The following is a 24,093-nucleotide window of genomic DNA, read 5'->3' on the forward strand; positions in this document are numbered from 1 at the left end:
GGATGCAGTGGTTATAACTGCACTGATGATGCACACCTTGGCTTAACCCATTGTTGCATAAAAATAGGCAAAGCATGTTAGTCATTGCATAGTCTTTTCAGTAGAAAGGAAAAATGATTGAGAAACAGCAAGGAAAATTGTGTTCACAGTTAAGGTTTTTGTTTTGTTTTGTTTTGTTTCCACTCAGTTCAGTGTGTATATAAAGTTAACGCATTTTTAACTTAACAGCAACCAACAACAGCTTCACTATGAGTGCATAAAAAACACTGGGGCTTAAGTGTTGATTTGTTGCCAGGCATTTCCTTGGGAATCCATGTAGGCTGATCATTTACCTGGGAAATCGTGTGTGTGTGTGTGTGTGTGTGTGTGTGTGTTAACTTTACCTTTGTAAGGCACATCAGAAAACCTCAATTTCCTGGTGTGTTCCCGTTAATTTTCTGCTTTATTGAATGTCACTCTGAATTCCGTATTTCATTTAACTTTTGTGTTGAAAAATCATTCAAAAGACTACTGAGCCATTTTCTTCTTTATTAAGAAAAACATTGGGTTAAACCTAATTCTCGATAGCTGAAAATTCTGGAGCATTGTTTCGTTTGTTTGTTTTATATTTTTGAAACAAACTATTTTGAAACCATAATAAGAACTATGGATAATCTTCTCAGAAATGAGAGAGAGAGAAGGAGAATTCTGCATAAATTTATAGATCCCTGCAGCCCACATTTGAGGCCCTGGCAATAGACCTCAACGTTAAGAATTCCTGGCATAGAGTGTTTTGACATTATCATTCTAAACATTTAATTTTGTCAAAATAAAAATAGAGACAGAGAAAAGGGGACTTAGCAAAAATCTTCATTTACATTCAAAACAATTCAAAGTGCATTAAAATCATGAAAAACGTTGTTCCTCTATAGGCCAGGGAAGTTTCTTGCTAATTATTTCCTTTATTAGAGTATATCTTATTGGTTTATCTTTTTCTTTTAAAAACAGAATATCCAATAGGTAAGATTAACCAAAGATTTGGGGAAGTTGATTCTAAGTAGGTGAGCTGTGTTTTAAGAGCTCTTCTTAGTACTCTTAAACTCAGCATGTGGAAATAAATTCCAAAAGTTGTTCTTAATTTCACAAAAACAAATATAAATAGTTACGGGGGAAAAAAACAACAGGCCAAATACCAGAGGCCAACTCAAAGCATATTGTCTGCTCTCTTGCTCTAAGCTACTGGTTCTCAGTAGGGGTGGGACAGCTCCCAAACGGGGGTCTTTGGGAATTTGTCGTGGGTTTTTGGTAGTCACAATATTAAGAGGTACTGTAATAGCTATTTAGATGGCAGAGTTAGGATCTCCGTTTCTTTTTCTTTTTGGTATCCCTCATGACAATGTAGTCTCCCCCAAAATATTCAAATGGGTGAAAATCCTATTCATAATGATTGAACTCAATTATAACTCCATTTACGGATAAATACACACAAAATTTTCATGGTTTTAATACACTAAATTTTCCAAGGGTGTGTGAAATTGCTGTATATATTGAAAGAAGATTGTTGTTTTATTTGGTTAAGAACTTTTTTAAGAGTTATTTTCCACTTTAGAAAATCATGCTAGACACTACAATGCTATTTATGGTATTGAAGTCCCCATGAGAATGCACCTAGATCAATGTACATTTGTAATGAGCAAATTCACAGTGATTCTATACGTGGGCATAAGCTTTTCTCTACTTCACCATGTGTTCTTGTATAGTTATTGATAGGGGTTGGCTGTGTCCCCACCCAAATCTCATCTTGAACTGTAGCTCCCATAATTCCCATTTGTCATGGGAGGAACCCAATGGGAAGTAATTGAATAATGGGGGCAGGTCTTTCCCCTGCTGATCTTGTGATAGTAAGTCTCATGAGATCTGGTGATTTTATAAAGGGGAGTTCCCCCACACAAGTTCTGTCTTGCCTGCCACCATATAAGACGTGACTTTACTCCTCATTTGCCTTCCACCATGATTTTGAGGACTCCCTAGCCGTGTAGAACTGTGAGTCCATTAAACCTCTTTCCTTTATAAATTACCCAGTCTTGGGTATGTCTTCATTAGCAGTGTGAGAACAGACTATTACAATTATCCCAAATCTTAACATATTTCAATATTATTGTATACTTATATATAATAATATAAAAATATTCATTATACATTTATATATCATAATAATATGATATATAAATATGTACTTTTTAATTCTATCTTATAATTTATTCTAGAAATTATATTTTTTAAATTAATTCATAATTTATTAAGTCAATGTTTCTTTGGGAAAAGTACCCTCTGGCAAAATTTTATTCTTTTTGGTCTCTTTGCTACTTTGCTACTAGCTAAAGAAAATGCATTCATACTAATTCTGAATTCTTACAGTTATTCAGAGCCATGCTGTTAAAGAGACAAGTGAATTACTACCTTCTCAGAGTTGAACTCAAGGGGGAAGTTTGATTATTGACTGGTAAAATAAAGTAGTGGAAATTTATTTCTTTTGTTCTCAATGCAATAACCTGTGAAACATCCTGAAACTTAAAAAAATGAAATTATTTATGTAGAGAAGTTGGATCACTTAAATTCGTTTTCTCTCTTTTCCCTTTGTTTCAGAAACTTTCCATAATAAAAACTTGGATATAACGAAAGTTTGCATAAATGACATGTGGCAACGAATTTAGTGGAAGCCAGGGAACCTGGTAATACTTTAACTTCAAAGCTCTTCCATTTTATTCCTTCGTTACTTTTCCTCCTTTCAAAGCATTCTTTAGCCATGCACCAAGTTTTAACAATGACGAATCGAATCCCCAGAGCCAAAAACAATGTTCTGATATTTCCATGCAATTAATTGCTACTTCCTGGTAAGCATCCAGTATACTTGGTGCTCTCACAGAAGATTCTCCAACCCTGACACTCTGTTGAAGTCTGAGGACTTCACTGAGGACAAAGAGGGATCACATCTTCCCAAGAAATGGTGAACTCAACATGCAAACTGAATAGAATCCCCTAATCAATAAATCACAAAATATTTATAGAGCCCCAAAATCATATTGTGACAAGATTTTTTTTAAATATAGAAACTAAGTTATGATACAATCATATGTCAGGAAGGTATATTGGAGTAGTACTTGTCCAGGACTCCACTGACAACCAGTTGTGCTCCCTACATCATTTTGATGTACCAGGCCATTCACTGTATCTATAATGTGAATTTGTACCCCTATTTCCAATGTCCCCCATCCTATTAACTTTTCCTTTCCAGTAAACTTCTCCAAACCCTCCCTCAGTGTTCCAAAGGCAACAAAAGTTATCACAACAAAAGTAGTTAGTATTTCTTGAGTGTTCACCATGTGCTGGACAAGCAAAGTGCTTTACCTGCATTGCCTCAATTAATTCTCTTAATAACCTATGATATCAGCTCTATTATTAACCTCATTATACACATGAACAAATAGACACTACTAGGGGTTGAATATGCCCCTTCCAAAATTATGTTGAAACTAAATCCCCATTTGGCAGTATTAAGAGGTGGGGCCTTTTTGGGTGACCAACCTTCATGACTGGATTAGGGGCCCATGAAAGGGCTGGAGAAAACTAACTTAGGCCCTTTCTGCCTGTCCACCTTCCAACATGTCAGGACATAGCATTTTCACCTTCTACCATGTGAGAACACAGCAAGAAGGCCCTCATCAGACACCAAACCTGCTGGTACCCTGATCTTCAACTTCTTAGCCTCAGAACTGTGAGAAATAAACGTATATTATTTGTAATTACCCAGTCTATGGTATTGTGTTATAGCAACATGAAGCCAGACAGAAAAATTTAGTTTTCATCACTTGGCAGAGGTCACATAACAGGTTGATTTGATTCTCAAGCCCTCTTTACTATTATGCTTACTTGGCTTTTATCTCTGTAGACTTGAATTGCTGAGTTATCTTTCCCTGAGTCATTGCTGCTTCAAATCTCAGTCTTTAGGAATCACTTCTTTAATCTACTTATTAATTATGCATAGATCATAAAAGTTATTTAATCCAACTGCTGTCTAGAGTTGGTATCACTGTCCTACTCAAAAATCTGCAACAATTTACCATGACAAATCAAGTGCAAACTCCTTAGTCTGACATTAAACAGCCTGATAATCTGATCCAATCCAGCTTCCCTGCTTCTACCTATCTTATTTACCTGTTTGTTGATTCTTATTTAATTGCTTCCTTGATGGAGGACTTTCCCACTCACTCCATCACTACCTCTTGTTTCTGCCTGCACACATATTATCATTTCCCCAAGTCTTTTGATGAGAAGGATCTCCTTTTTATAACTGTTGCTCTGTTTTCTCTTCACCAACATACCTTCCTGACATGTGATTGTAGTATAATTAGTTTCTACATTTTTTTGAAAAATCTTGTCACAATATGATTTTGGGGCTCCATAAATATTTTGTGATTCATTGATTAGGGAATTCTATTTAGTATGAATGTTGAATTCACCATTTGTTGGGAAGATGTGATCCATCTTTCTCTATGCTTCCGTCATGACCTGGATATACTTCTATTATAGCCCTTTCTAATTCTTCACATGCATGCCTTCACTGGACTGCAGACTCCAAGACAGGGGCCATGCAGTGTTCATCTTTGTGTCTTTCCAGTTACTCCACAACAGTTTATTGGGTGAATGAAGAAAATGCTGAGAAACAAACTCAAGAGGGTTTGTAGATTTAATACCATTGCTCTGGGTATTGCAAAAGATAATGGCTATTAACGAATTAGTACCCCCCTTCCCACCACCTCATCCTGTTGAGATAGTATGATAGAATGTGTAACCACTTAATCTACCTTAAGATGCTACTAGGCAACAACAATGTCTTGACTTTAGGGGATGGAAAACAAATAGTATGTAATGTCCAATAGATCGTGTTTGGGGCAGAGAGAACAGATTTAAGAAACAAGGACACAATACAATGAAATTTGGCTGCAATACAAGGTTAATGTCTCCTTACCTCCCCAAGAGTACCAAGGGATCATTCATTGTCACAGCTGTTGGGGTTTACAGCTTTCTTCTCATCCAAATGACAGTACTTTCCACAAAAAGCTCTTCCCCAGGAATAAGCGAGTGTGTGCTGTATAGGTGAGACTTGCCCTGGCTGTCTCTATCCAAGTGATGACATAAGCTCATCTAAAGCCCTTCATTAATGCAAACAATGACCCAGTCCATGGTGGCACTGATTCTTGAAGCTGAAGACTTGGAGAAGGAGCCTAATTTTCCATCACATACTGATTGTTGTTTTCAGTAAGATGTTTAGCTTTTCAATTTTCTCTCTGCCAAATACAAATTAGTGTATTTCCAACATCCTAGAGTCTTAGCTGTGCATTGCCAGCTTCCACTGCTTCTCCTTAATTAACAAACAGCTGTAGAAGAGCTTCTCAACTGATGTGGGGGGAAGAGCTCTAAGGAAGAGATGGACTATGTCCCATATCTTCAAATCCTCCACCAGCCATCTCCTGTTAGATCACCAAGACATGCCCAGTGGGGACACTTCAGTTCGACGAGAAGTTTATGACTAATTGGGTTCAGTCTCCAATGTGTATGAATGTAGTTGGGTTCAGTCTCCAGTCTGTATGTATGTACTTTCCTATCCCAGAGAGCAGAACAAGACCATATAAGCTCTATTTATGTTTCCTTTAACTCTTTAGCTGAAAGCCTGGAATGTAGGACAAGTGGCTAACCTGTGTTTTAGAACTTTCTTCCTAGGTTAACATTTTGAACTTGGCCTTCTGGATTTTACCTCTTAAACTGCACCAAAAACCATGGAAACAAAGGGCTTACAGCAGTGTTAGCCTAATCTGAGCCCTCTATACCTTCCTATACTGTAGCCACAGCAGTAAAGCTACATGATCTTCCAAAAGACCTTCCAAGAGAAGATTGATTACAGACCTTGCTTATCACACCATGAACCTGGGGAGGAAAGAAAATACTCACAAATAGTTTAGCCCCTTTCATAAATTGTTGGTCCTTCGTCCATTTTTGAACTCCACTCTTTTGGGTGGAATGTATGTGTATATGTGTGTGTGTGTGTGTGTGTGTGTGTGTGTGTGTGTGTGTTTACAAACTCACAAAAATGAGGAGATCTTGGTCTCCCCTAGAGGGAAGACTGCATTATAAATACAGTCTTTCTTAGCAGAGGATGAAGGCTCCTGTAGCTCCTAATCTTCCCATTTGTGCACAAGTACATGAACTCTGATTAGGTTGAAAGCAGGAAGACACTCTTTTCTTGCTTAGTGGCTATATCTAGAGCTAACAACACCATCAGTGGGATGGTGATTCATGCTTTAAGTACATACCCTCTCCATTCCAGCTACTTGGGAAGCTGCGGTAAAAGGATCACTTGAGCCCAGAGTTTAAGGCTGTAGTGTGCCATGATAACACAGGTAAATAGCCACTGTACTCTAGCCTGAGCAACATAGTTTTAGACCCTATTTCTTAAAAACAAAACAAAAACATCCCCCTCCTCTTCTCCTCCTCCAGCAATTCTGGATGGTTCATCTAATAAAGTACATATACTTTATACTAATATAGTCAAATGTCATGACACTATAAGATTATTATTATTCTCCAATCCCTGCCCTGCAACTTATTTGGCTGAACATTTTTGGCTGCAACATTTTTGACTGAAGAAAATGAGGTTTCTTCCTCCCTGAGCCTGGGAACTAACATGAGGTGTTTTCTTCCACTTGGTGGAGCTGTACACATGTGTGCTTGTGGAGAAAAAGAAGAGTCCCAGCAGGCCCTCTACTCCAGCTGTTCGAGATTGAGCTTTCCAGTGCATTATCCTGCCTTAATGCAGTGATGCCTTCCCCCTGATGGCAGTAAAATTTTAATTAGTGGGCAATGTGCATTGCTACATAATGGAGTGCACACGTGGCAGGAAGTTAACAGGACACATTTGCAGTTCCAGTTTCATTGTCAACCAGCTGTGTGATTCCTGGCAATTTGCTTTATTTTGTTGTGTCACAGTTCTTGACTAGGTAAACTGGGGAATCATCTCTGGTCTACTTTCCTCTTCAGTTTGGTGGAAGTTTCACATAAAATTACATGTGAAAGTCCTTGGGAATTGAAACAATGGTAAATCCATAGCAGAATGCTTGTTGAATTCTATCAGCTTCCCCAAGGTGCAGGCTGCCCATGTTTAGTCTTTCTCACTTTCCGATCCATTTTCCACATTGCAGCCAGCATAGTTTTTCTCATTGCAAATCTGATCATATCAACGTCTTTTTTAAAAAAAATCCTAAATATCTTCTCCCTCCCACAGAATAAAAATCACAATTCCTTAAGAAGCTGTCAAAGCCTTCCCAATCTGTGCCTTTCATCTCTGACCATTGGTATCTTTCTTCTGTTAGGATAACAGTTCATTGACTGTTCAAGTCTTCTCTTTTGCTTTTCAGAGCTTGGCCATGTGGTTTTCTCTGTCTGAAACAAGCTTCCCCCATTCCTTTCTAGGCTAACTCCTACTCATCCTGCAAATTTCAGCACAAAGTCACTTACAGTGGGAATGCGTCCATGGCCCTTTATTAGCAGCCTCTGATTTATGCTCCCACAATAGTCGGTTCTGCCTCTGGATCATGTTTTATCCTATTGTTTTTCCTCCATAAGAGCACAGTCATCATCCATATAACTCAACGTTGTAACTCTGGCAGCTAGCACAATCTCAAGTTCACAAAAAGAGCTCAAGAAATATTTGTTGAATGACCAATTAGATGGCATACTCATTTCCTAGGGTTTCTATAACTAATGCTAGCCTGGTGCCTTAGAACAACAGAAATTTATCCTGTCGTACTTCTAGAGGCTGGGGGTCTGAAATCAAGGTTTTGACAGGGCTGTGCTTCCTCTCAGATTCTATACAGAATCTTCCCTTGCTTTGGTGACCATCAGTCCTTGGCATACTGTGGCTTGCAGCTACATCACTCTAATCTCTGCCTTCGTTGTCACATGGCATTCCCCCTGCATGTCTCTATTTGCACATGACATTTTCCTTTTATAAGGACACCAATCATATTGGATTAGAGCCCATCCTAATGGCCTCATCTTAACTTGATTACATCTGCAAAGACTCTATTTCCAAATAATGCTACATTCACAGATACTGGAGGTTAGGACTTTAACATATCTTTTGGGGGAGGACACAGTTCAATAACAGATTGCTAAACCAATTAACTAATTACTAATTAATATAAACTATGGGTGGAAAAAGCTTCCCCAGATTATGATAAAAAGCTGTCGATCTAATCAATGTGCTTGCTTAAATAAGCCATGTGTATAATACATATGCATGCATCTGTGTATATATACATATGTACACATGCATTAATTATACTGCACAAAAACCTCAAAGGCTATTTATCCCAAATAGGAAATATTGTGTGGTTTGTCTAAAGCACTTTAAAGACATCTGCCTTTTTCAGATGTAAATTTCTTTGATGACAAGAAATTACGTCTTTGCTAGCTTTTAAAATACTAAATTATGATAATCCATCACCAAATAAACTCTGTGCTTCTGTCATTTAAAAAATGTAAGAACTCTGAGGTTAGTAGTAGTTTTTAGTTGCCATTGAAAGATGGCAATTTAACATCACCGTTTATTCAGATTTCCAAATTAAGGAGATCTCTGTGGTTAGACATTCCTTTCTTTATCAGTCTCCTTTTCTTCAGGCCTGCCATTTGTCCATTTGTATCTTTTCCTTCCAAATGATTCACATACACACTAGGTCTTTTCCCTAAGCCTCAGATTATGAAAAGCAAAACTACATGAAAAAAAGCAAATGATTGCTAAATTATGTCCTAATTTCTAGCATTCAGCAGTGCTAAAATCAAGCAGAGAATTTCACAAAATTCTCAGATAAAGTATATTTTTTACCAACTAACGTTGGGTAAAAGGGACTGAGATAGAGATTTATTTTTATTATTTTTAATAACTTTGAAAGTGGTGCATTTGGGAAACTATTTACTAATGTTCATTGGAATTGGTGGTAATACTGAGGTCAGAATTTAATTCCAGGCATTACCCAAAAAGTCCATGTTTGCCTTGTTTCAAGCCTAGAGTTGCTAAAACAATCCCTTCAGGGAGCCAGGCATAAATTATCTTTCAGATTGGTGGGCGTAGGAATCTATACTGCAAGCTAACTATGTTGAAACAGACATCTTAGAGAATGTGAATGTCTATCTCAGACAAAGGAGATTACAGGTTATTAACCAAGGCACTCTTCAAATCTCATCCCTTTGGGTCTTCCTAGAGTTTCAGATTCATTTAGCCAAATACCAGCCTTATCCCTTCCCTAATTTTCCTAAATATTTGTGGCTGAATGTACTTCTAGCTTTAGGAGTGCAGAAGACTTTGAGGGAGAGAAGGCAGGGTTGAAAAAGGATGAGTTTCAGGTCATCGCATTGCTTCAAGGCAGTTTGCAGCTTGCATTCATATTTTTAAAGTCTAAATTAGAGCCCTTTAAAACCAACTATCTTGGGCACACATGTGTGTAGAGGCATACCACCATATGGCAAAAGGCAGAGTTGCTAAAACCATAAATAACAGAGAGGAAGGTTAATTAGCAAATTAATTAACTGAATTCCATACAAGGTACTAACAATACCATAATTTCCAGATACATTTGTTATCAAAAATGTCTACCTTAATAAAGCTGTGGGGACTTACTAAGTGTATTTACTGGGCATGGTTCCCAGTTATGAAATATTAATACCTTGAAAAATAAAACATGCTTATGAAAATGCAGTTATGCTCTCATTTTCAGAGGAATACGTAAGTGAGGAATAAATACAGAAATCCTTAAACAACTGGAAATTGGGACTAAAATGAAGTAGACTGTAGTTTTGTCATTGCATGTTCTGTTCATACTAAAGCACCCATCATCCCACTTTACCATCTTTCAACTGCAGGGCAGAGAGTTATATTTTTCATCTTCATACTGAGTAGAGAATCCATGAAAATCTAATACCCAGTTACCAGTCAAGTGTGATGAATATAAAGGAGCCTCAGAATAAAATCTTCAGTTCTACCAAATGTCTCTGCCTAAGTACATCAATATCCATGTTGGTGATTGTACAAACCTGTGGCTAATTATATTTTCACTTTTTCTAAGGGTAGGTACACTAATAGGTGATCCCACAGAAAAGGGCATGAAAGTAAATTAAAGGTGTGTGCCATGTATATTCATGCCTTTGTGGTTATCATTGCTATTGTCTTATTCCCATGGATATTGGAGGATTGTTGATAAGGCACTTAAATGTTGATAAGGCACCTAATGAGTATCCTGTGTGATCAGAATAGTATACAATGATAATCGTTTCCTTCTTTGTGCATTAGTATTGACATAGCCACTAATCAGGAACTGTAAACTCTACACTTCTATCTGCAGCCCTCTTATTAAAAAGACTTCTGGATTTTTTTTTCCCTAAGCTAGAAACAGACAGGCAAACAAAAACAATGATTAAAGGGCACAAAAATATATATTTAAAGGCAGAGTTTTTTTCCTATGTGTGTAAGATTCAAATTAAATTCCTCTTTTTGGCTTTTTGGATGGTTTTGGTAATTGGGCTGAAGTCACTATGTTTTTGTCATAACAGGTCAAGAATTGCTTACTCATGTTTGAGAAGCAATAATGATATGGCAAGAGAGAGGTAAGGGACTACAATGGGAGGCTTATTAGGAACTGTGCATGCCTCTTTCATGTGTGTTGTCTCCAAGCTAACCTTGTGAGGTATGAATTGTGACTCCTTCCTGAAGGAGAAAAGCAAGTTTTAGATTAAGTGCCTGACATTCTGATGTCATAAAAAGACTGAAATAAGCAACATTTTAGCACAACATTTGAACAGCCCTTTTCCTAAGGATAAGCTCTTCGCTCTACACCATACTAATTTCCAAAAAGGTGTGAGATTGACATATGAAACTTGTACCTTTATATAAATGTGAATGCAGCAAGCCAGAGAACAGAACGTTCTGTAGCCCAGGGAAGAGGCAGAGGAAACACCCAGTGACAGATCTACTGTGGCCCTCGACTGAAGGGGTGCTGTAACTTTGAAATACTAATAAATATTTAGCTTGGCTTTTTGTTTCCTATTTGCTAAGTCCTGTCTTGATTCTCTGGCTAAGGGGTGTAAAAAAGTGGCTGTTTGTGATAAATGGTTGTGTTTGTGTGTGAATGGATGGAAGAACACATGTGAGATAACACAGTGTTTACTGCTTGCTATTAGCCCAGTGGGCTGTCTTTATGGAATATAATGTTTAAATCTATGCACCAGTGCACTTTCAAATAGAGAATTGGCTTCCTATTTTCACTTAAAACTCCCTTTTTATTTTAATTAATGAAAAAGCAGCTTAATCATCCATCTTTACAGCTAAGGAAGTTTTACAGGCTTATAATACTGTCAGATTCTGGGGTATATAAATGAGAAATAGACACTTTTGGGGGAGAAATTGGCCTTTCTTCCTTCCTTCCTTCCTTCCTTCCTTCCTTCCTTCCTTCCTTCCTTCCTTCCTTCCTTCCTTCCTTCCTTCTTTCCTCTCTCCCTTCCTCCCTTCCTCCTTTCCTCCTTGTTCCTCCTTTTTCCTCCTTTTTCCTCCTTTCCTCCCTTCCTCCTTTCCTCCCTTCCTCCCTTCCCTTCCCTTTCCTTCCCTTCCCTTTCCTTCCCTTCCCTTCCCTTCGCCTCCTTCCCTCCCTCCCTCCCTCCCTCCCTCCCTCCCTCCCTCCCTTCCTTCCTTCCTTCCTTCCTTCCTTCCTTCCTTCCTTCCTTCCTTCCTTCCTTCCTTCCTTCCTCTCCTTCTTTCCTTTCCACTCCTCCCCCCTTTCCCCCCACTCTCTCTTTCTTCCTATGAAGAGACTGTTCCACAAGCTAGGAAGTTTCATTGATGGTGTGTGATTTCACAAGCTGGATTTTATTTCAGAACACCTGTCAAATTCAGAGCTGTCTGAAGCTTCTCCAACATCATTACCCCAGGGCTCCCAGTTCTGTGCATATGTTTTTATAATGGCAAGAAAAAGAATTCATATACACATTTGTGCGTTAGAATCAGTGGTGTGCTGGTGTAACAATCAGCTCTTAGAGGGTGAGGCAGGGTGGGTAGAGGATGTTTAGAAAAAGTGGGTATGGAGAAGTCCCTGAATTCTAGTGTTAGACAAATTCTGTGATGTAACTACTCCCATCACAGTCAATTTCAAGGTTATTTTTCCCCACTACATTTCATCAGGGCTGTACAAGTTGTTACAAGAAGAAAATGACAGGAACCCGTGTGGTTCAACTGATACTCACTCAGGAGCTGAGATAGCATTTCATTTATGCAATTCAAATAGCTATTGGGTTGGATACCTTAGTATTGTTTCTTCTAAGAAATATTTTCATTCTTTCATAAAGGGATAATAATAGACATTCATGACCTAATTTAGGAGATATCTTTTTTTTATTTTATCACTCATTATTAATGCTTCATACAAAAACTAGATTTATGAAAAGACCCATGGATTTTACATCTATTATATCATCTCCTGTTGGTTTGTAAATGAAATGTTTGTTTTGCTAATATGTTTTTGTGATTAAGAAATGGAAGCAGCAGGCTATTAAAAGTTTTTCTCAAGGCAATAAAGTGTTAGACTAGAAATTTTCAAATTAAAACATAGTCATTTCTTAGGCCCGTTCATAGATTATTCAAAAATGAGTTAAAGCACAGGTTGAAAATATTTTTAGGGGCCACAGGATAATTTAAGTGATTACTTTCCAGGCACTTTTCTTTTGGAAAACATATATTAGCTATTGTATTTAACTTTGTTAACTTTAAAACAAAAATCCAGATAAAAAAGTTTCACAATCTGCCAAGGAGTGGTGCCCAGTTAATAGGTGGTTGGTTCTGCATCTTACATTTTGTTACTTGTAAGTTCTATGAAGAAAAGAGTCCCTTTTCTTCCCTGTTCGCTGTCAAAATTTCATTCTCTACATCATGAAGACTACATATAGAAGACACTAAAATTTTTTTTAAATATATGACTGGAGCAATTAATTTAAGTAAGACAACAAAGTCAAGTCTATGCATTATTTCTGTAATATTGTTTAAGTATAATTGCTTATTAAGTAGGTAGGATGGTAAGTGGCTTAAAAATTTCTCTATAGACAAAAAATATAATTTGAAGTAATTCATCTTCAAAATAAAGGCCTCCAGATGGCCAAATACCTTTCATGTACATGCATCAATCAGACGGTGCCAGAAGATAATAAAAAGAATCCTATTGTTTTAATTATCTCTTTTGTTCTCCAAGGAACCCCTATTCCTGCCAATTCTTACAGATGTTATTAAGGCATTCAGTTTTTCATTCATTTATTTAAAAAATATTTATTGTGCCAGGCACTATTTAAATGGTGGAGATACCAAAGTGAATGAGACATATACAAGGGGCCCTAGTTCTCAAGGAGCTCACATTCATGAGAAATTAAGTTCACACATTCAGGATATACCAGATATTAATAAATATTACTCAGATCATTAAAGTAGAATGAGGCCAGGCACAGCGGCTCATGCCTGTAATCCTAGTGCCTTTTAGAGGCTAAAATGGGAGGATAGCTTGAGCCCAGGAGTTCCAGGATGCAGTGAGCTACGATCATCCCACTGCACTCCAGCCTGGGTGATAGAGTGAGACCTCGTCTCTAAACAAACAAACAAAAAGTAGAAAGATTTGACCTGAGAATAACTAGATGGCTATTTCAGATCAGATATTCATGAATTAAATAACACTTAAAGTGAGATCTGAATGACAGAAAGAAAAGCCATGCAAAAATCAAGGGGTGGGGGGTGCAGATTTCACAGACAGCAAATACCTAGTGTGGTGACGCTAAAGTCAGCATGAACCTATTTCTGTTTCTTGAACAGACCACAGACTGGAGAAGAAAAGGTAGGAAGAAGGCTAGTATAAGATGAGAGTGAAGAGAGAACCAAGGCCAGATCATGGGAGCTTTATAGCCAGGCTAAGGGGTTTACATTTAATTCTAAATATAACAGAATACATTGGAGAAGACTACGCTAAGGAATAATGTGACTTGACATAAATTTTTAAAAGACTATCTAATTGTGTATGGAAAATGGATTGCATGGGACAAGGATGGAAACCAGTTGGGAGATGAGTTAGAAGATTATTATAGGAGTCCTGATGGGAAGTATTGGCGACTGGTGGAGGGTGGTGGTAGTGAAGATGCATAGGAGATTCTGAGCTTGTTTTGGAGGTAGAGGAGGCAAGATTTGTTGAAGAACTGGCTTAGCAGGGTGGGCACAAAGGAAATACAGAATTAAAAGATAATTCCAAACGTTCCAACCTGAGCAACTAAGTAGAGGCTGGCATTTACCAAGGCGGGTGAGATTGAGAGAAGAGGAGTATGGGTAGGCAAGATTACTTGTTATTTTTTAGCCATGTTTACATTTTTTGAGATATATTTTGAGTATCTGAAAAGAAATTTCAAGTGGGAAGTTTGTTGAACAAGTTTTTGGTTCATGGGAGAAATTATGACACAGATGCAATTTTGTGAGCCTGTAACACAGAGTTAGTATTTAGAGCTAAGGGTCTATATGAAATCACCTAAATAGTACTTAGGAAAGAGAAGGACAGAGCCCAGGGGTACTCTTCCATTTACAGGTTAGCATAAAAAAGAAATCAAAAGAAACTGAAAAGGATCAAAAGTGAAGTAGAAGAAAATCAAACAGCCATGCAGGAGTGATTGTTGAGATGTTTTGAAAAAGAGAAGGTTGGCAGTCATTTAGGAAGGTGAGGAATCAAACACAATACAGATGAGGGTGGTGTAGGGAGATCATTCTCTAGGTGTCCTTTGCATTTTTGCTCATCTTACAATCAGAGTCACTGACTGTCTTGGTGCAGGAGTTGGGAGATACAGTGGCCTGTTCCAGAGCAAAGGCAGGTTCAGTTGCTCTTCAGGATAATGAAGATAATGTCTCCCACTGAGGCAAAGATCAGAGAACTTACTGGCCATTATAAAATATTCAGGTTCCTTAAGTGCATGGTTCCTCTCCCATAATACAAACCTCTTGCATGTACTGTTGTCACCTGGCCCTTTTCATATCACCTGGTGAGAAGTGGGACCCAGAGAACCTACACAAATGCAAACACTCCAACCACTGCTATTGTCATATAGCCCTTGGTCTCTGACCCAGTCTCATGTCCCAGCTAACATCCATGAAACAGTGGCAGGTGAACTTTGAAAATAGGATAGGCTAAAATCTCAGATCCTTCACTACTCTTCACAGATAGTAGGCCATTGTGATGGTCCACTTGAACTCTGTGGTTGTGGTGGCATATCTTTCTGTACATACATCTGGCATATCTTTCAGTTGGTTTGATGCAAGCATGGTACAGGTAGACGGGTTTATGTTTTAGACATTTAATAAGAATGCCTTAACGCATGATCATAGAACTTCTTTCTTCACTGACAATGGCCCCCCTAATAGAGTGTGCAGATCCAGGAAGACCAGTGTTTGAACATTGTGGGGTAAAGTGCCGATAGGTAGGTCAGCATATTTAGGTATTTCTAAGAGGTTCTAAAATGATGAATACTTTCCTCAATCATTTGTCACAACCAAAGTCTATATTCTTATGCTTAGATGTCATAATTCATATTAAAGAATTGGGCCTGATGTGACACCTTATTATTAATAGTACTTGGCTAACCACACACAATCAACTACACTTAATTAATGAAACTGGTTCTGAATACATTATATACTTTCAGGTTATATAAGGAGGTAATTACATTTTACAGAGGCCTGTACTCTATATCTGGTTTATTCAATTGTGAATCAATGAACATGTTTTTTTTTTTAAACATGATTTGTATGATGAATTTTTAATTAAATTGTAGGAAGCTCCTCTACCACTGAGTCACCAGTGTCTTCTTGTATAATATACAGACATTATGGCCTGGCATGGTGGCTCACATCTATAATCCCAGCACTTTAGGAGGCCGAGGTGGGTGGATCACTTGAGGTCAGGAGTTCAAGACCAGCCTGGCCAACATGGCGAAACCCTGACTCTACTAAAAACACAAAAATTAGTCAGGTCTGGTGATTCACGTCTGTAGTCCCAGCTACTTGGGAGGTTGAGGCAGGAGAATCGCTTGAACACAGGAGGCCGAAGTGCAATGAGCCGAGATTGTACCACTGTACTCCAGCCTGGGTGACAGAGTGAGACCTCATCTCAAAAGAAAAAAAAAAAAAAAAAAAAAAGACATTAGCCCTCTGGAGCAGTTAAGTAGATATTTTTCTATAAAGTAATTTAATGTAGATTATATTTTCTCTGTGTGAGTGCACAATTGCATGCATATGTCAAGTGTCATGGGATTCCAAGTATTTGATGATCTGCTTCTTCCATAGACAGTTGGATACATAAAAGAAGAGCCATGTGCAAATCCAGTCTCTGGTTCTAGGTTTATACCTCCTCTTCTCCAACTCCGCTTTCATTGATAGCCCCTGGTGCACACAGCCAGCCATCCTCATCCCTCGAGATCTGGTTGGCTTCTCTCTATTTGGGTTCCAGGAAATTGTTTTTCCTCCCTTCTGAGAGTCTATGTGCTGCTGCAGGCCAGTCAGTATTGATTCAGTTCTGGTTTGAATCCTCTCTCACTCATTCCTAAGTGTATATTGTATATGTAGTTCTTCTGCCAAAAGCAGCTTTGTATTAAGATTGAAGTTTTCTTAAATTTGCAAGTCACCTAAAATATATGCTGTGTCTGCTGGGATCCTTTTGACGTTGAAGCGTCTTGGAGTAGACAGTAGAGGATTTTCATATGGTAGAAGAATGTTAGGTGTCCTTGTTGGAGAAGAGAGGAGGAGTAGAGAACCCCTTTAAAGCCCTCTTACTGCCTATTCCTTGCATCTCATCTCTACCTATTTAGCAATCACATCTGACTTGGCAAACACTAACAGCAGTTACACAGCGTCAGTGACGACAATAGTGAGTGGATTTAAACATCAGAGGCAACATACCAATGCAATAAATAGAATATATCATTGTTTCACTGCAGACAGAATGTCTGTGCTCTCTATGAGGATCTGCATTTAAGCCCAACGTCCAAGGAAGACAAACATCTAAAGCTCGGCATGGGGTCCCTCAAGCAGGGGAATACAAACAAAGCATTTTTCTCCCAAAACACAAGTTTTAAGATTTCATGTCAAAGACATGCTGCCAATCAGAAGATAGCATTCCCCCTTCTTAGAGCTGGAAATGGTAACCAGGACACATTGGTATGCACAATTCTGCTGGCTCAGAGCACAAGCAAGCTCCTAGGCTGTGACTGGCTGGAGGCTCACAGCGATTTCTTTCTTTCTTTTTTTTTTTTTTTCTTTTTTTTCTGGAGGGGACAGGGTCTCACTCTGTCACCCAGACTGGAGTGCAGTGGCACAATCTTGGCTCACTGCAACCTCAGCTTCCCAGGTTCAAGCAATTATCCTGCCTCAGCCTCCCAAGTAGCTGAGTTTACAGGCACCCACCACCAAGCCCAGCTAACTTTCTTGGTTTTTTTTTTTTTAGTAGAAATAGGGTTTCATCATATTGGCCAGGCTGTTTTCGATGTTTTCGAACACCTCAAGTGATCCATCCACCTCCGCCTCCCAAAGTGCTAGGATTATAGGCCTGAACCACGATGCCCAGTCAGGTCATAGCAATTTTTAATGCAATATAATCAGACCTAATTTTGCCTTTTTGATTTCCTCCCTTAAACCTCAGACAGGCACTTTTTCAAAAGGGAAATCAATCAATCAATCAATCAATCAAGCAGTCAGTCAGTCAACAGTGAGTGAATGACTAAATTGTTTGTCTTTAGCGTGGCATAAAATAATCCTTAATATTTTGACCTCAAGCAACCATTCTGACCATATCTTCTTCCATGCTCCTTTGAGTACCCAGGTACATGCAAAGAGTCAACTTTTCTAGATCACAGCCTTGTCCTCTAATTCAGTGCCTTGGTATGAAATCTTTCTTCTGCTATGTCCTTTTTTTGCCAGATGAAATTTCAGTCTTTATTCAAGATCAAGTGCAACTGTCTCTTTGAGGAAAGTCCTTTGACCCCCATTTCTCCCCTTCAGAAGGAAAGCACCTGTGGGAGAAGATCTGTTTAATGACCTAGTAACTCAATGGGAGCGAGAACCATGTAGCCATCCCTTCTCCTTGCACAGTCATGAAACAAAGTTGAAAAGGAGCCTGGTTTTACTTGACCAGTCATAAATTACCATAAAATAAAATGAGATATTAGGAACCTTTGATCTCTGAAAAAGTAACATGTGTTGAAAAGAAATATCACTGTTACATATAGACAAATAATAGAAATATTTGAGGCATGCATTTAAAATGCAGAGGCCAGTTATAGCAGACATATTAACATGTGCATTTGCTTTTTAAGAAGTATACATATGTACCTTTAGCTTTGAAAGGGTAAGATTCAATGCTTGGGTGATGGATGCACTAAAATCTCAGAAATCACCACTAAAGGACTTATCCATGTAACCAAAAACAACCTGTACTCCAAAATCGATGAAATAAAGAATAAAATAAAAGGGTAAGATTCATAAATAGCAAGTTGAGAATGCATGTTTATACCATGTAGACAATGTATAATAAATTGTTGGCAATAAGAACCATGTAGCTGACTTTGGGGATACAAAGTGACTTCTGAAAGAGGTTCCTAATTAGCCCTGCCTGAGGTGACTGCTTAAGGTATTTATCTGTAGCTGGAATGCATTGCCTCAAGGGCTTGAGAATTCAGGAGCTATGAATTTCAAGGCCACAGATGCAGTGGAATAGTAAGGCTTCTGCCCCTGCCTGGCACACTGACCTAACTGATGAGAGGTGCCTTAGGGACCCAGGAACTATGGCCATTTATGTCTAGTCCCTCACTCTAGAAAGAAATTGCTTGAATACTACAGTGCCGGAGTTTGTAGCCACAATGCTGAAGGTCAGGGCAGTCCTTCATGATGATGCATTTCTGTCAGCCATACTTGCACATCTATTTAATATCTGCAATGTCACTAAGCAGTGGTGTATCATTTTTTTTTAATGTTGAGACTCAACTGATACTCAAAACCTATGAAAATATGAATCCTTCCTGCCTATCCAACCTTAGTTGGATAAATAATCCAATAATATAATAATATACATTATTATATATATTATTATTATATATATATAATATAAACTCTCCCTTTCAGTCAGGTAGATAGTCCTCCTGTCTTCCTGTCATTTTTGGTTTCTCTTTGTTGCTCATGTCTTCCCCACCTGCTGAAATGTTCTTGTTCTTCTCCTTCTCCTTCTCCTTCTCCTTCTCCTTCTCCTTCTCCTTCTCCTTCTCCTTCTCCTTCTCCTTCTCCTCCTCCTTCTCCTTCTCCTTCTTCTCCTTCTCCTTCTTCTCCTTCTCCTTCTTCCCTCACTCTGTTGTCCATCCTGGAGTGCAGTGGCATAATCACAACTCACTGCCGTCTCAAGCTCCTGGATCAAGTGATCATCCTTCCTCAGCCTCCTGAGTACCTGGGACTACAGGCATGCGCCACCACATCCAGCTGATTTCTTCATTTTTTTAGAGACCGGGTCTTGCTACGCTACCCAAGCTGCTCTTGAACTCCTGGGCTCAAATGATCTTCCCACTTCAGCCTCCACAAGTGCAGGGATTATAGACATTAGCCACCCATGTACCTGGTTTCCCTCTTCTTTTCTAGCTAATTAAGTACTTCAAGTCACAACTCAGGCTGACAACCTCCACCTCCATTGACTTCTCCAGAGCATTTCATTTTCTCTTATCCTTTCTCTGCACTTCGTTAGAACTTACATTCTGATTTGTACTGTTGACCTTTGAGCCCTTAAGTTTATGCACCTTCTCTCTCTCTCTCTCTCTCTCTCTCTCTCTCTCTTTTTCTCTGTCAATTATTTTATTCTGGTATTTGGTACTTATGATAAATCTTATTAGTATCCTAAATTCTTTCAAAAAAGGAAATGCGTATTTTCTTTCTCATCTAATTTTTAGGAAACTTCACATAGGAATAAAAAGTAGGTAGTAGTGGATTGACTGGTAAATGAATAAAAGAGGGATTTGAGGCCAGTGGGCTGTTTCAGGACATGACCAAGGAATGTGGTACCAGGGCAGCAACACACTTGCTAAGGGGCAATAAAGTAGTCATTGTATATAACAGAGGAATTTGGGCTCAGTGCAGATTTGCCACTAACTCTTTGGCACTATAGAATTCACTAGAGACATATTAGTAAGTTAGTTAATATTCTTAATAAAGAACTGCTAATACCTTATAAAGCCATAAGCCGTGTTTCTCGTCTTTCATTTCTGAAGTGAAATTTTGGCCAGGGAAACATTTTGCAATAGCCCTTTTTGATGTCTACAAATGTGGCATTTGTCAGATATGAGATAGCTAAGTGTGTGTGTGTACGTGTGTATATATATGTGTATATATATACACTTTATATATGTATATATACATATCCTATGTGTGTATGTGTGTATATATACACACATACATATATATATGATGCATGGAGAGATGCATCCAAAATATTCACAACTTTTCACTAATATCTGAATAACATTTGAAAAATTGACAACTCTTCTGGCTAAAGATGATCATACACATTTGTTCCATGGAGACTTGTGCCAAAATCTTGCTCAGCTCAAGGGATACTGCACAATAAACAATAAGAAACTTTTATAACTCTGACTAATAGAATTCATTGCTTTTCCAGTTTGAAGATAAAGGATGTCTGCTTGCTTTCCATGCCTAATTTTCCTGATGCTGTAAAGCTGTTCAGGAAAGTTCCCACTGCTGGAGTTTTTCTAGTAATCTTCAGCTCTGTGGGAAGCCTTTGGACTCTGTTGCTATCCCTGAAAGTGGCTGTTCTTCTCCATCAGTTTCCTGGGCAAGGGATCGAACCAGCTATTAGTGTCTATTTGCACTGCATGAAAACAAAATTTAATGTAAAGATGCTTATAGCTTGCCTACCCTAAAACCCCAGGAGTCTCATTCTGCCTGACCCTAGGCATTTTTTGAACTGATAGAGGGATGGGTATCTGGTGGGTCTCTTCAGCCAGCTCATCTCAGCATGTTGAAAGTCCAAATGACCCTTGCCTGAGGATGATGAAACTAATTTGTATATGTATATATAATCCTGCTTTTTCACTCTTTCCAGTCACAGATTGCAGAGAGAGTTGACTGTGCTTGTGAGTGTGAGTGTTAATAACTTTGCTATGCTAATTTTTAGACTTCCTATGCTATATCATCTCCCTGAAGAGCATGAGAGCATTGCTTTGGAAAATCAATATTTGGCGTGATTATTCCTTCTCTCATGTGTAATCGACCTTTGAAGACCACAGATAGGCCAAATCTACAAGCATTAGGTTTCCAAACATATTGTTTAGTCAGGAGAAATTGTCTTTTCTAGCTGAGGTATGCCAGCTACTGGTATGGACAAAATCTGCCTAGCAAATGGGAAGGGGCCAGAAGTTCAAATGCTATTGAGAACCACTCAACAATTCTTTTTTCTTACACACAGGATTGAAGCACAGAGCAAAAGGAAAACCCAGCTTTGGGGTTTGTTCCCTTGAACTTACAAATGATTCATTACACCAATGACATTGTGAGAATTTGGTCTCTGACAAAGAAATAAATGTTTTAAAAATAGTGCTAATACATATGTACAAATAGAGAATTATGTCAGGCATGTATTTTTTAAAAGATGGAGTCCAGTGAAAAGGATATATGTTAGAATATGGATTAGGTTTATAAAGGTATACTTATGTCTGCCTTAGTCTTCAGAAAACAAAGTTTTATGTACGCTTTAAGAAAGGTCTTAGTGGTCGGGCGCAGTGGCTCACACCTGTAATCCCAGCACTTTGGGACGCTGAGGCAGGCATATCACGAGGTCAGCAGGTCGAGACCATCCTGGCTAACATGGTGAAACCCTGTCTCTCCTAAAAAAAAAAAAAAAAAAAAAAAAATACAAAAAATACAAAATGTTAGCCAGGTGTGGTGGTGGGCATCTATAGTCCCAGCTACTTGGGAGGCTGAGGCAGGAGAATAGCATGAACTGAGGAGGCGGAGCTTGCAGTGAGCCGAGATCGCACCACTGCACTCCAGCCTGGCAGACAGAGTGAGACTACAACTCAGAAAAAAAAAAAAAAAAGTCTTAGTAAGGTAACTGTGAAGCAAACCAAAGTCCTGTCACTTCTTTTGTCATATTATTAAAGCCTCCAGACAGAAGTTCCTTCCCATGATGTGAAGTGCAGACTTTCAGATGTCAGTCAGTAGCTGAAGTCAACTGTTGGCCCACCAGCCTCTAAGCTGCAGCCTCTGTCAGCTTGGCGATAGTGGGATCCATGTGACTTGCCTACTACTGCCCTTGATTGGGCAGATCACAGAGCAGATGGCCTGGGTCTAGGGTACAAGGTGTTGTGGCTTTTTTGGGGGAATAAATATTTTACATGTGCTAATATTCCTGGATGTTTCACTAATAATATACTATAGAATGTACGAAAAAATCAAAGTCAATTAGAACTCAAAATCTCCTGATACTGGATAATTCTATCCATAAACATCTTGCACTAACAGCAAGAATAATAAAAGTTGTACAAAAAATGTCTGTTCTTCCCCAGACCATAAGCTCCATGCAGGCAGAGACCTTATTTGCTTGGTTTACTGCCCTTCCCCAGTACTTCTACCAAGCTGAACATGTATCCGGCTCTCAGTGCCCCATTGAGTTGAAATGAACTACAGTGACATCAACTATGTTTCTCATCAAATGCTGGACAAGCATGTTTCTCAAGGGACTTCTCTGGGATCAACACAAGATCAGGGTGATGAAATGTGAGGAGCAGTGAGGGCAAGAACTTGAGCCTGGTCCCTGCCTAAAGTTTATACTCCACAAGTATTCTACCCAACACTTCAGATACCTTCTCTTCTTTCAAAGTCAACAGCTTATACCCATTGAAAATAAATACACATACACACTCATGCTCACATGCATGTGTGTGCTACCAGAAAATCTGTACATTTTAGGCTGTTTGGAAGCAGTGGTAATTTGGTGAGAACTGCTGCATTGGCTCATCAGTGCAGACCTGATCGCACTTTGATTTCATATCTTGCTATGCAAGGCCCCCATTATCTGCCTGCCATTTGTGTGCATTTATGTTTAGTGTCAATTTCCCCTCCCATGAGGCTATAATCTGCTCTGTAAGGAGCTAAAATGGGAAAAGCAGAATGCTGAGTCCAGTTGGAGCCTGCTGGGGAACAAGACAGTCATCACAGGCCAATGGGCAATGGAGACAGGGTGGTCCTTGTCACACAGAGGCATCTGGAGACTGAGAGAGACAAAGCAACACAACTGCAAGTTGACCGTGATCTGCTGGAAGCTTCTTCAGTCATAAAGCAAAGGACAGTAATTCTGAATGACAATGTAGGAAAAAGAAGAAGAAGAAGAAAGAAAAAAATGGTTGAGCCCAGAGGATCATTTTTAGTCACAGATGTCACAGATAGTGATTGCTGATAGTGAAGTATCTGAATCTGAAGACCACCTGTATGTAGTATGTGCGTTTATGGAGGGTATGTGTGTGTGTGTATGTGTGTGTGTGTGTTAATTTTTTAATATAGAATATGAAATTTGAGGAAAAACTATTGCCCTTATTCTTGTTGATTTTGTTATTTGATCTTTTCTCTTCCTCTTTGTTGGTGTGTGAACAGTTGCATAGCAAAGCTGCTGAGATCATATATTTGACTGAAGTTTCACAAGCTCTGCAAGATATCCTCATCTTCAGAGTGACATCTGGCTTAGCCAATCACGTGGAAAAAAACTAAGGATTTAAACACAACCACACTCAACCACAGCCTTGTTCTTACCTTCTCCCCTGTGCTTTGCCGTATTTAATGACAGCCCAGAAAGGTGCAAAGAGAGACTTTTCAGAAAAAGCATAAAAACAATCAAGAAGGAAAAAATTGCTTGGTTGTTTTCTGAGATACTTGAACTAGAACCAACTGAGTATTTAGGT

At 38.7% G+C, this 24,093-nt stretch overlaps 1 protein-coding gene across 6 annotated transcripts in view; it reads left to right on the plus strand.

Moving 5' to 3' along the window:
- NRG1 (neuregulin 1) overlaps window positions 1–24,093 on the plus strand; it is a 1,129,346-nt gene that overhangs the window by 489,583 nt on the left and 615,670 nt on the right. The window lies entirely within an intron of this gene.

This window comes from Theropithecus gelada, chromosome 8, assembly GCF_003255815.1.
Source record: "Theropithecus gelada isolate Dixy chromosome 8, Tgel_1.0, whole genome shotgun sequence".
Lineage (NCBI taxonomy): Eukaryota > Metazoa > Chordata > Mammalia > Primates > Cercopithecidae > Theropithecus > Theropithecus gelada.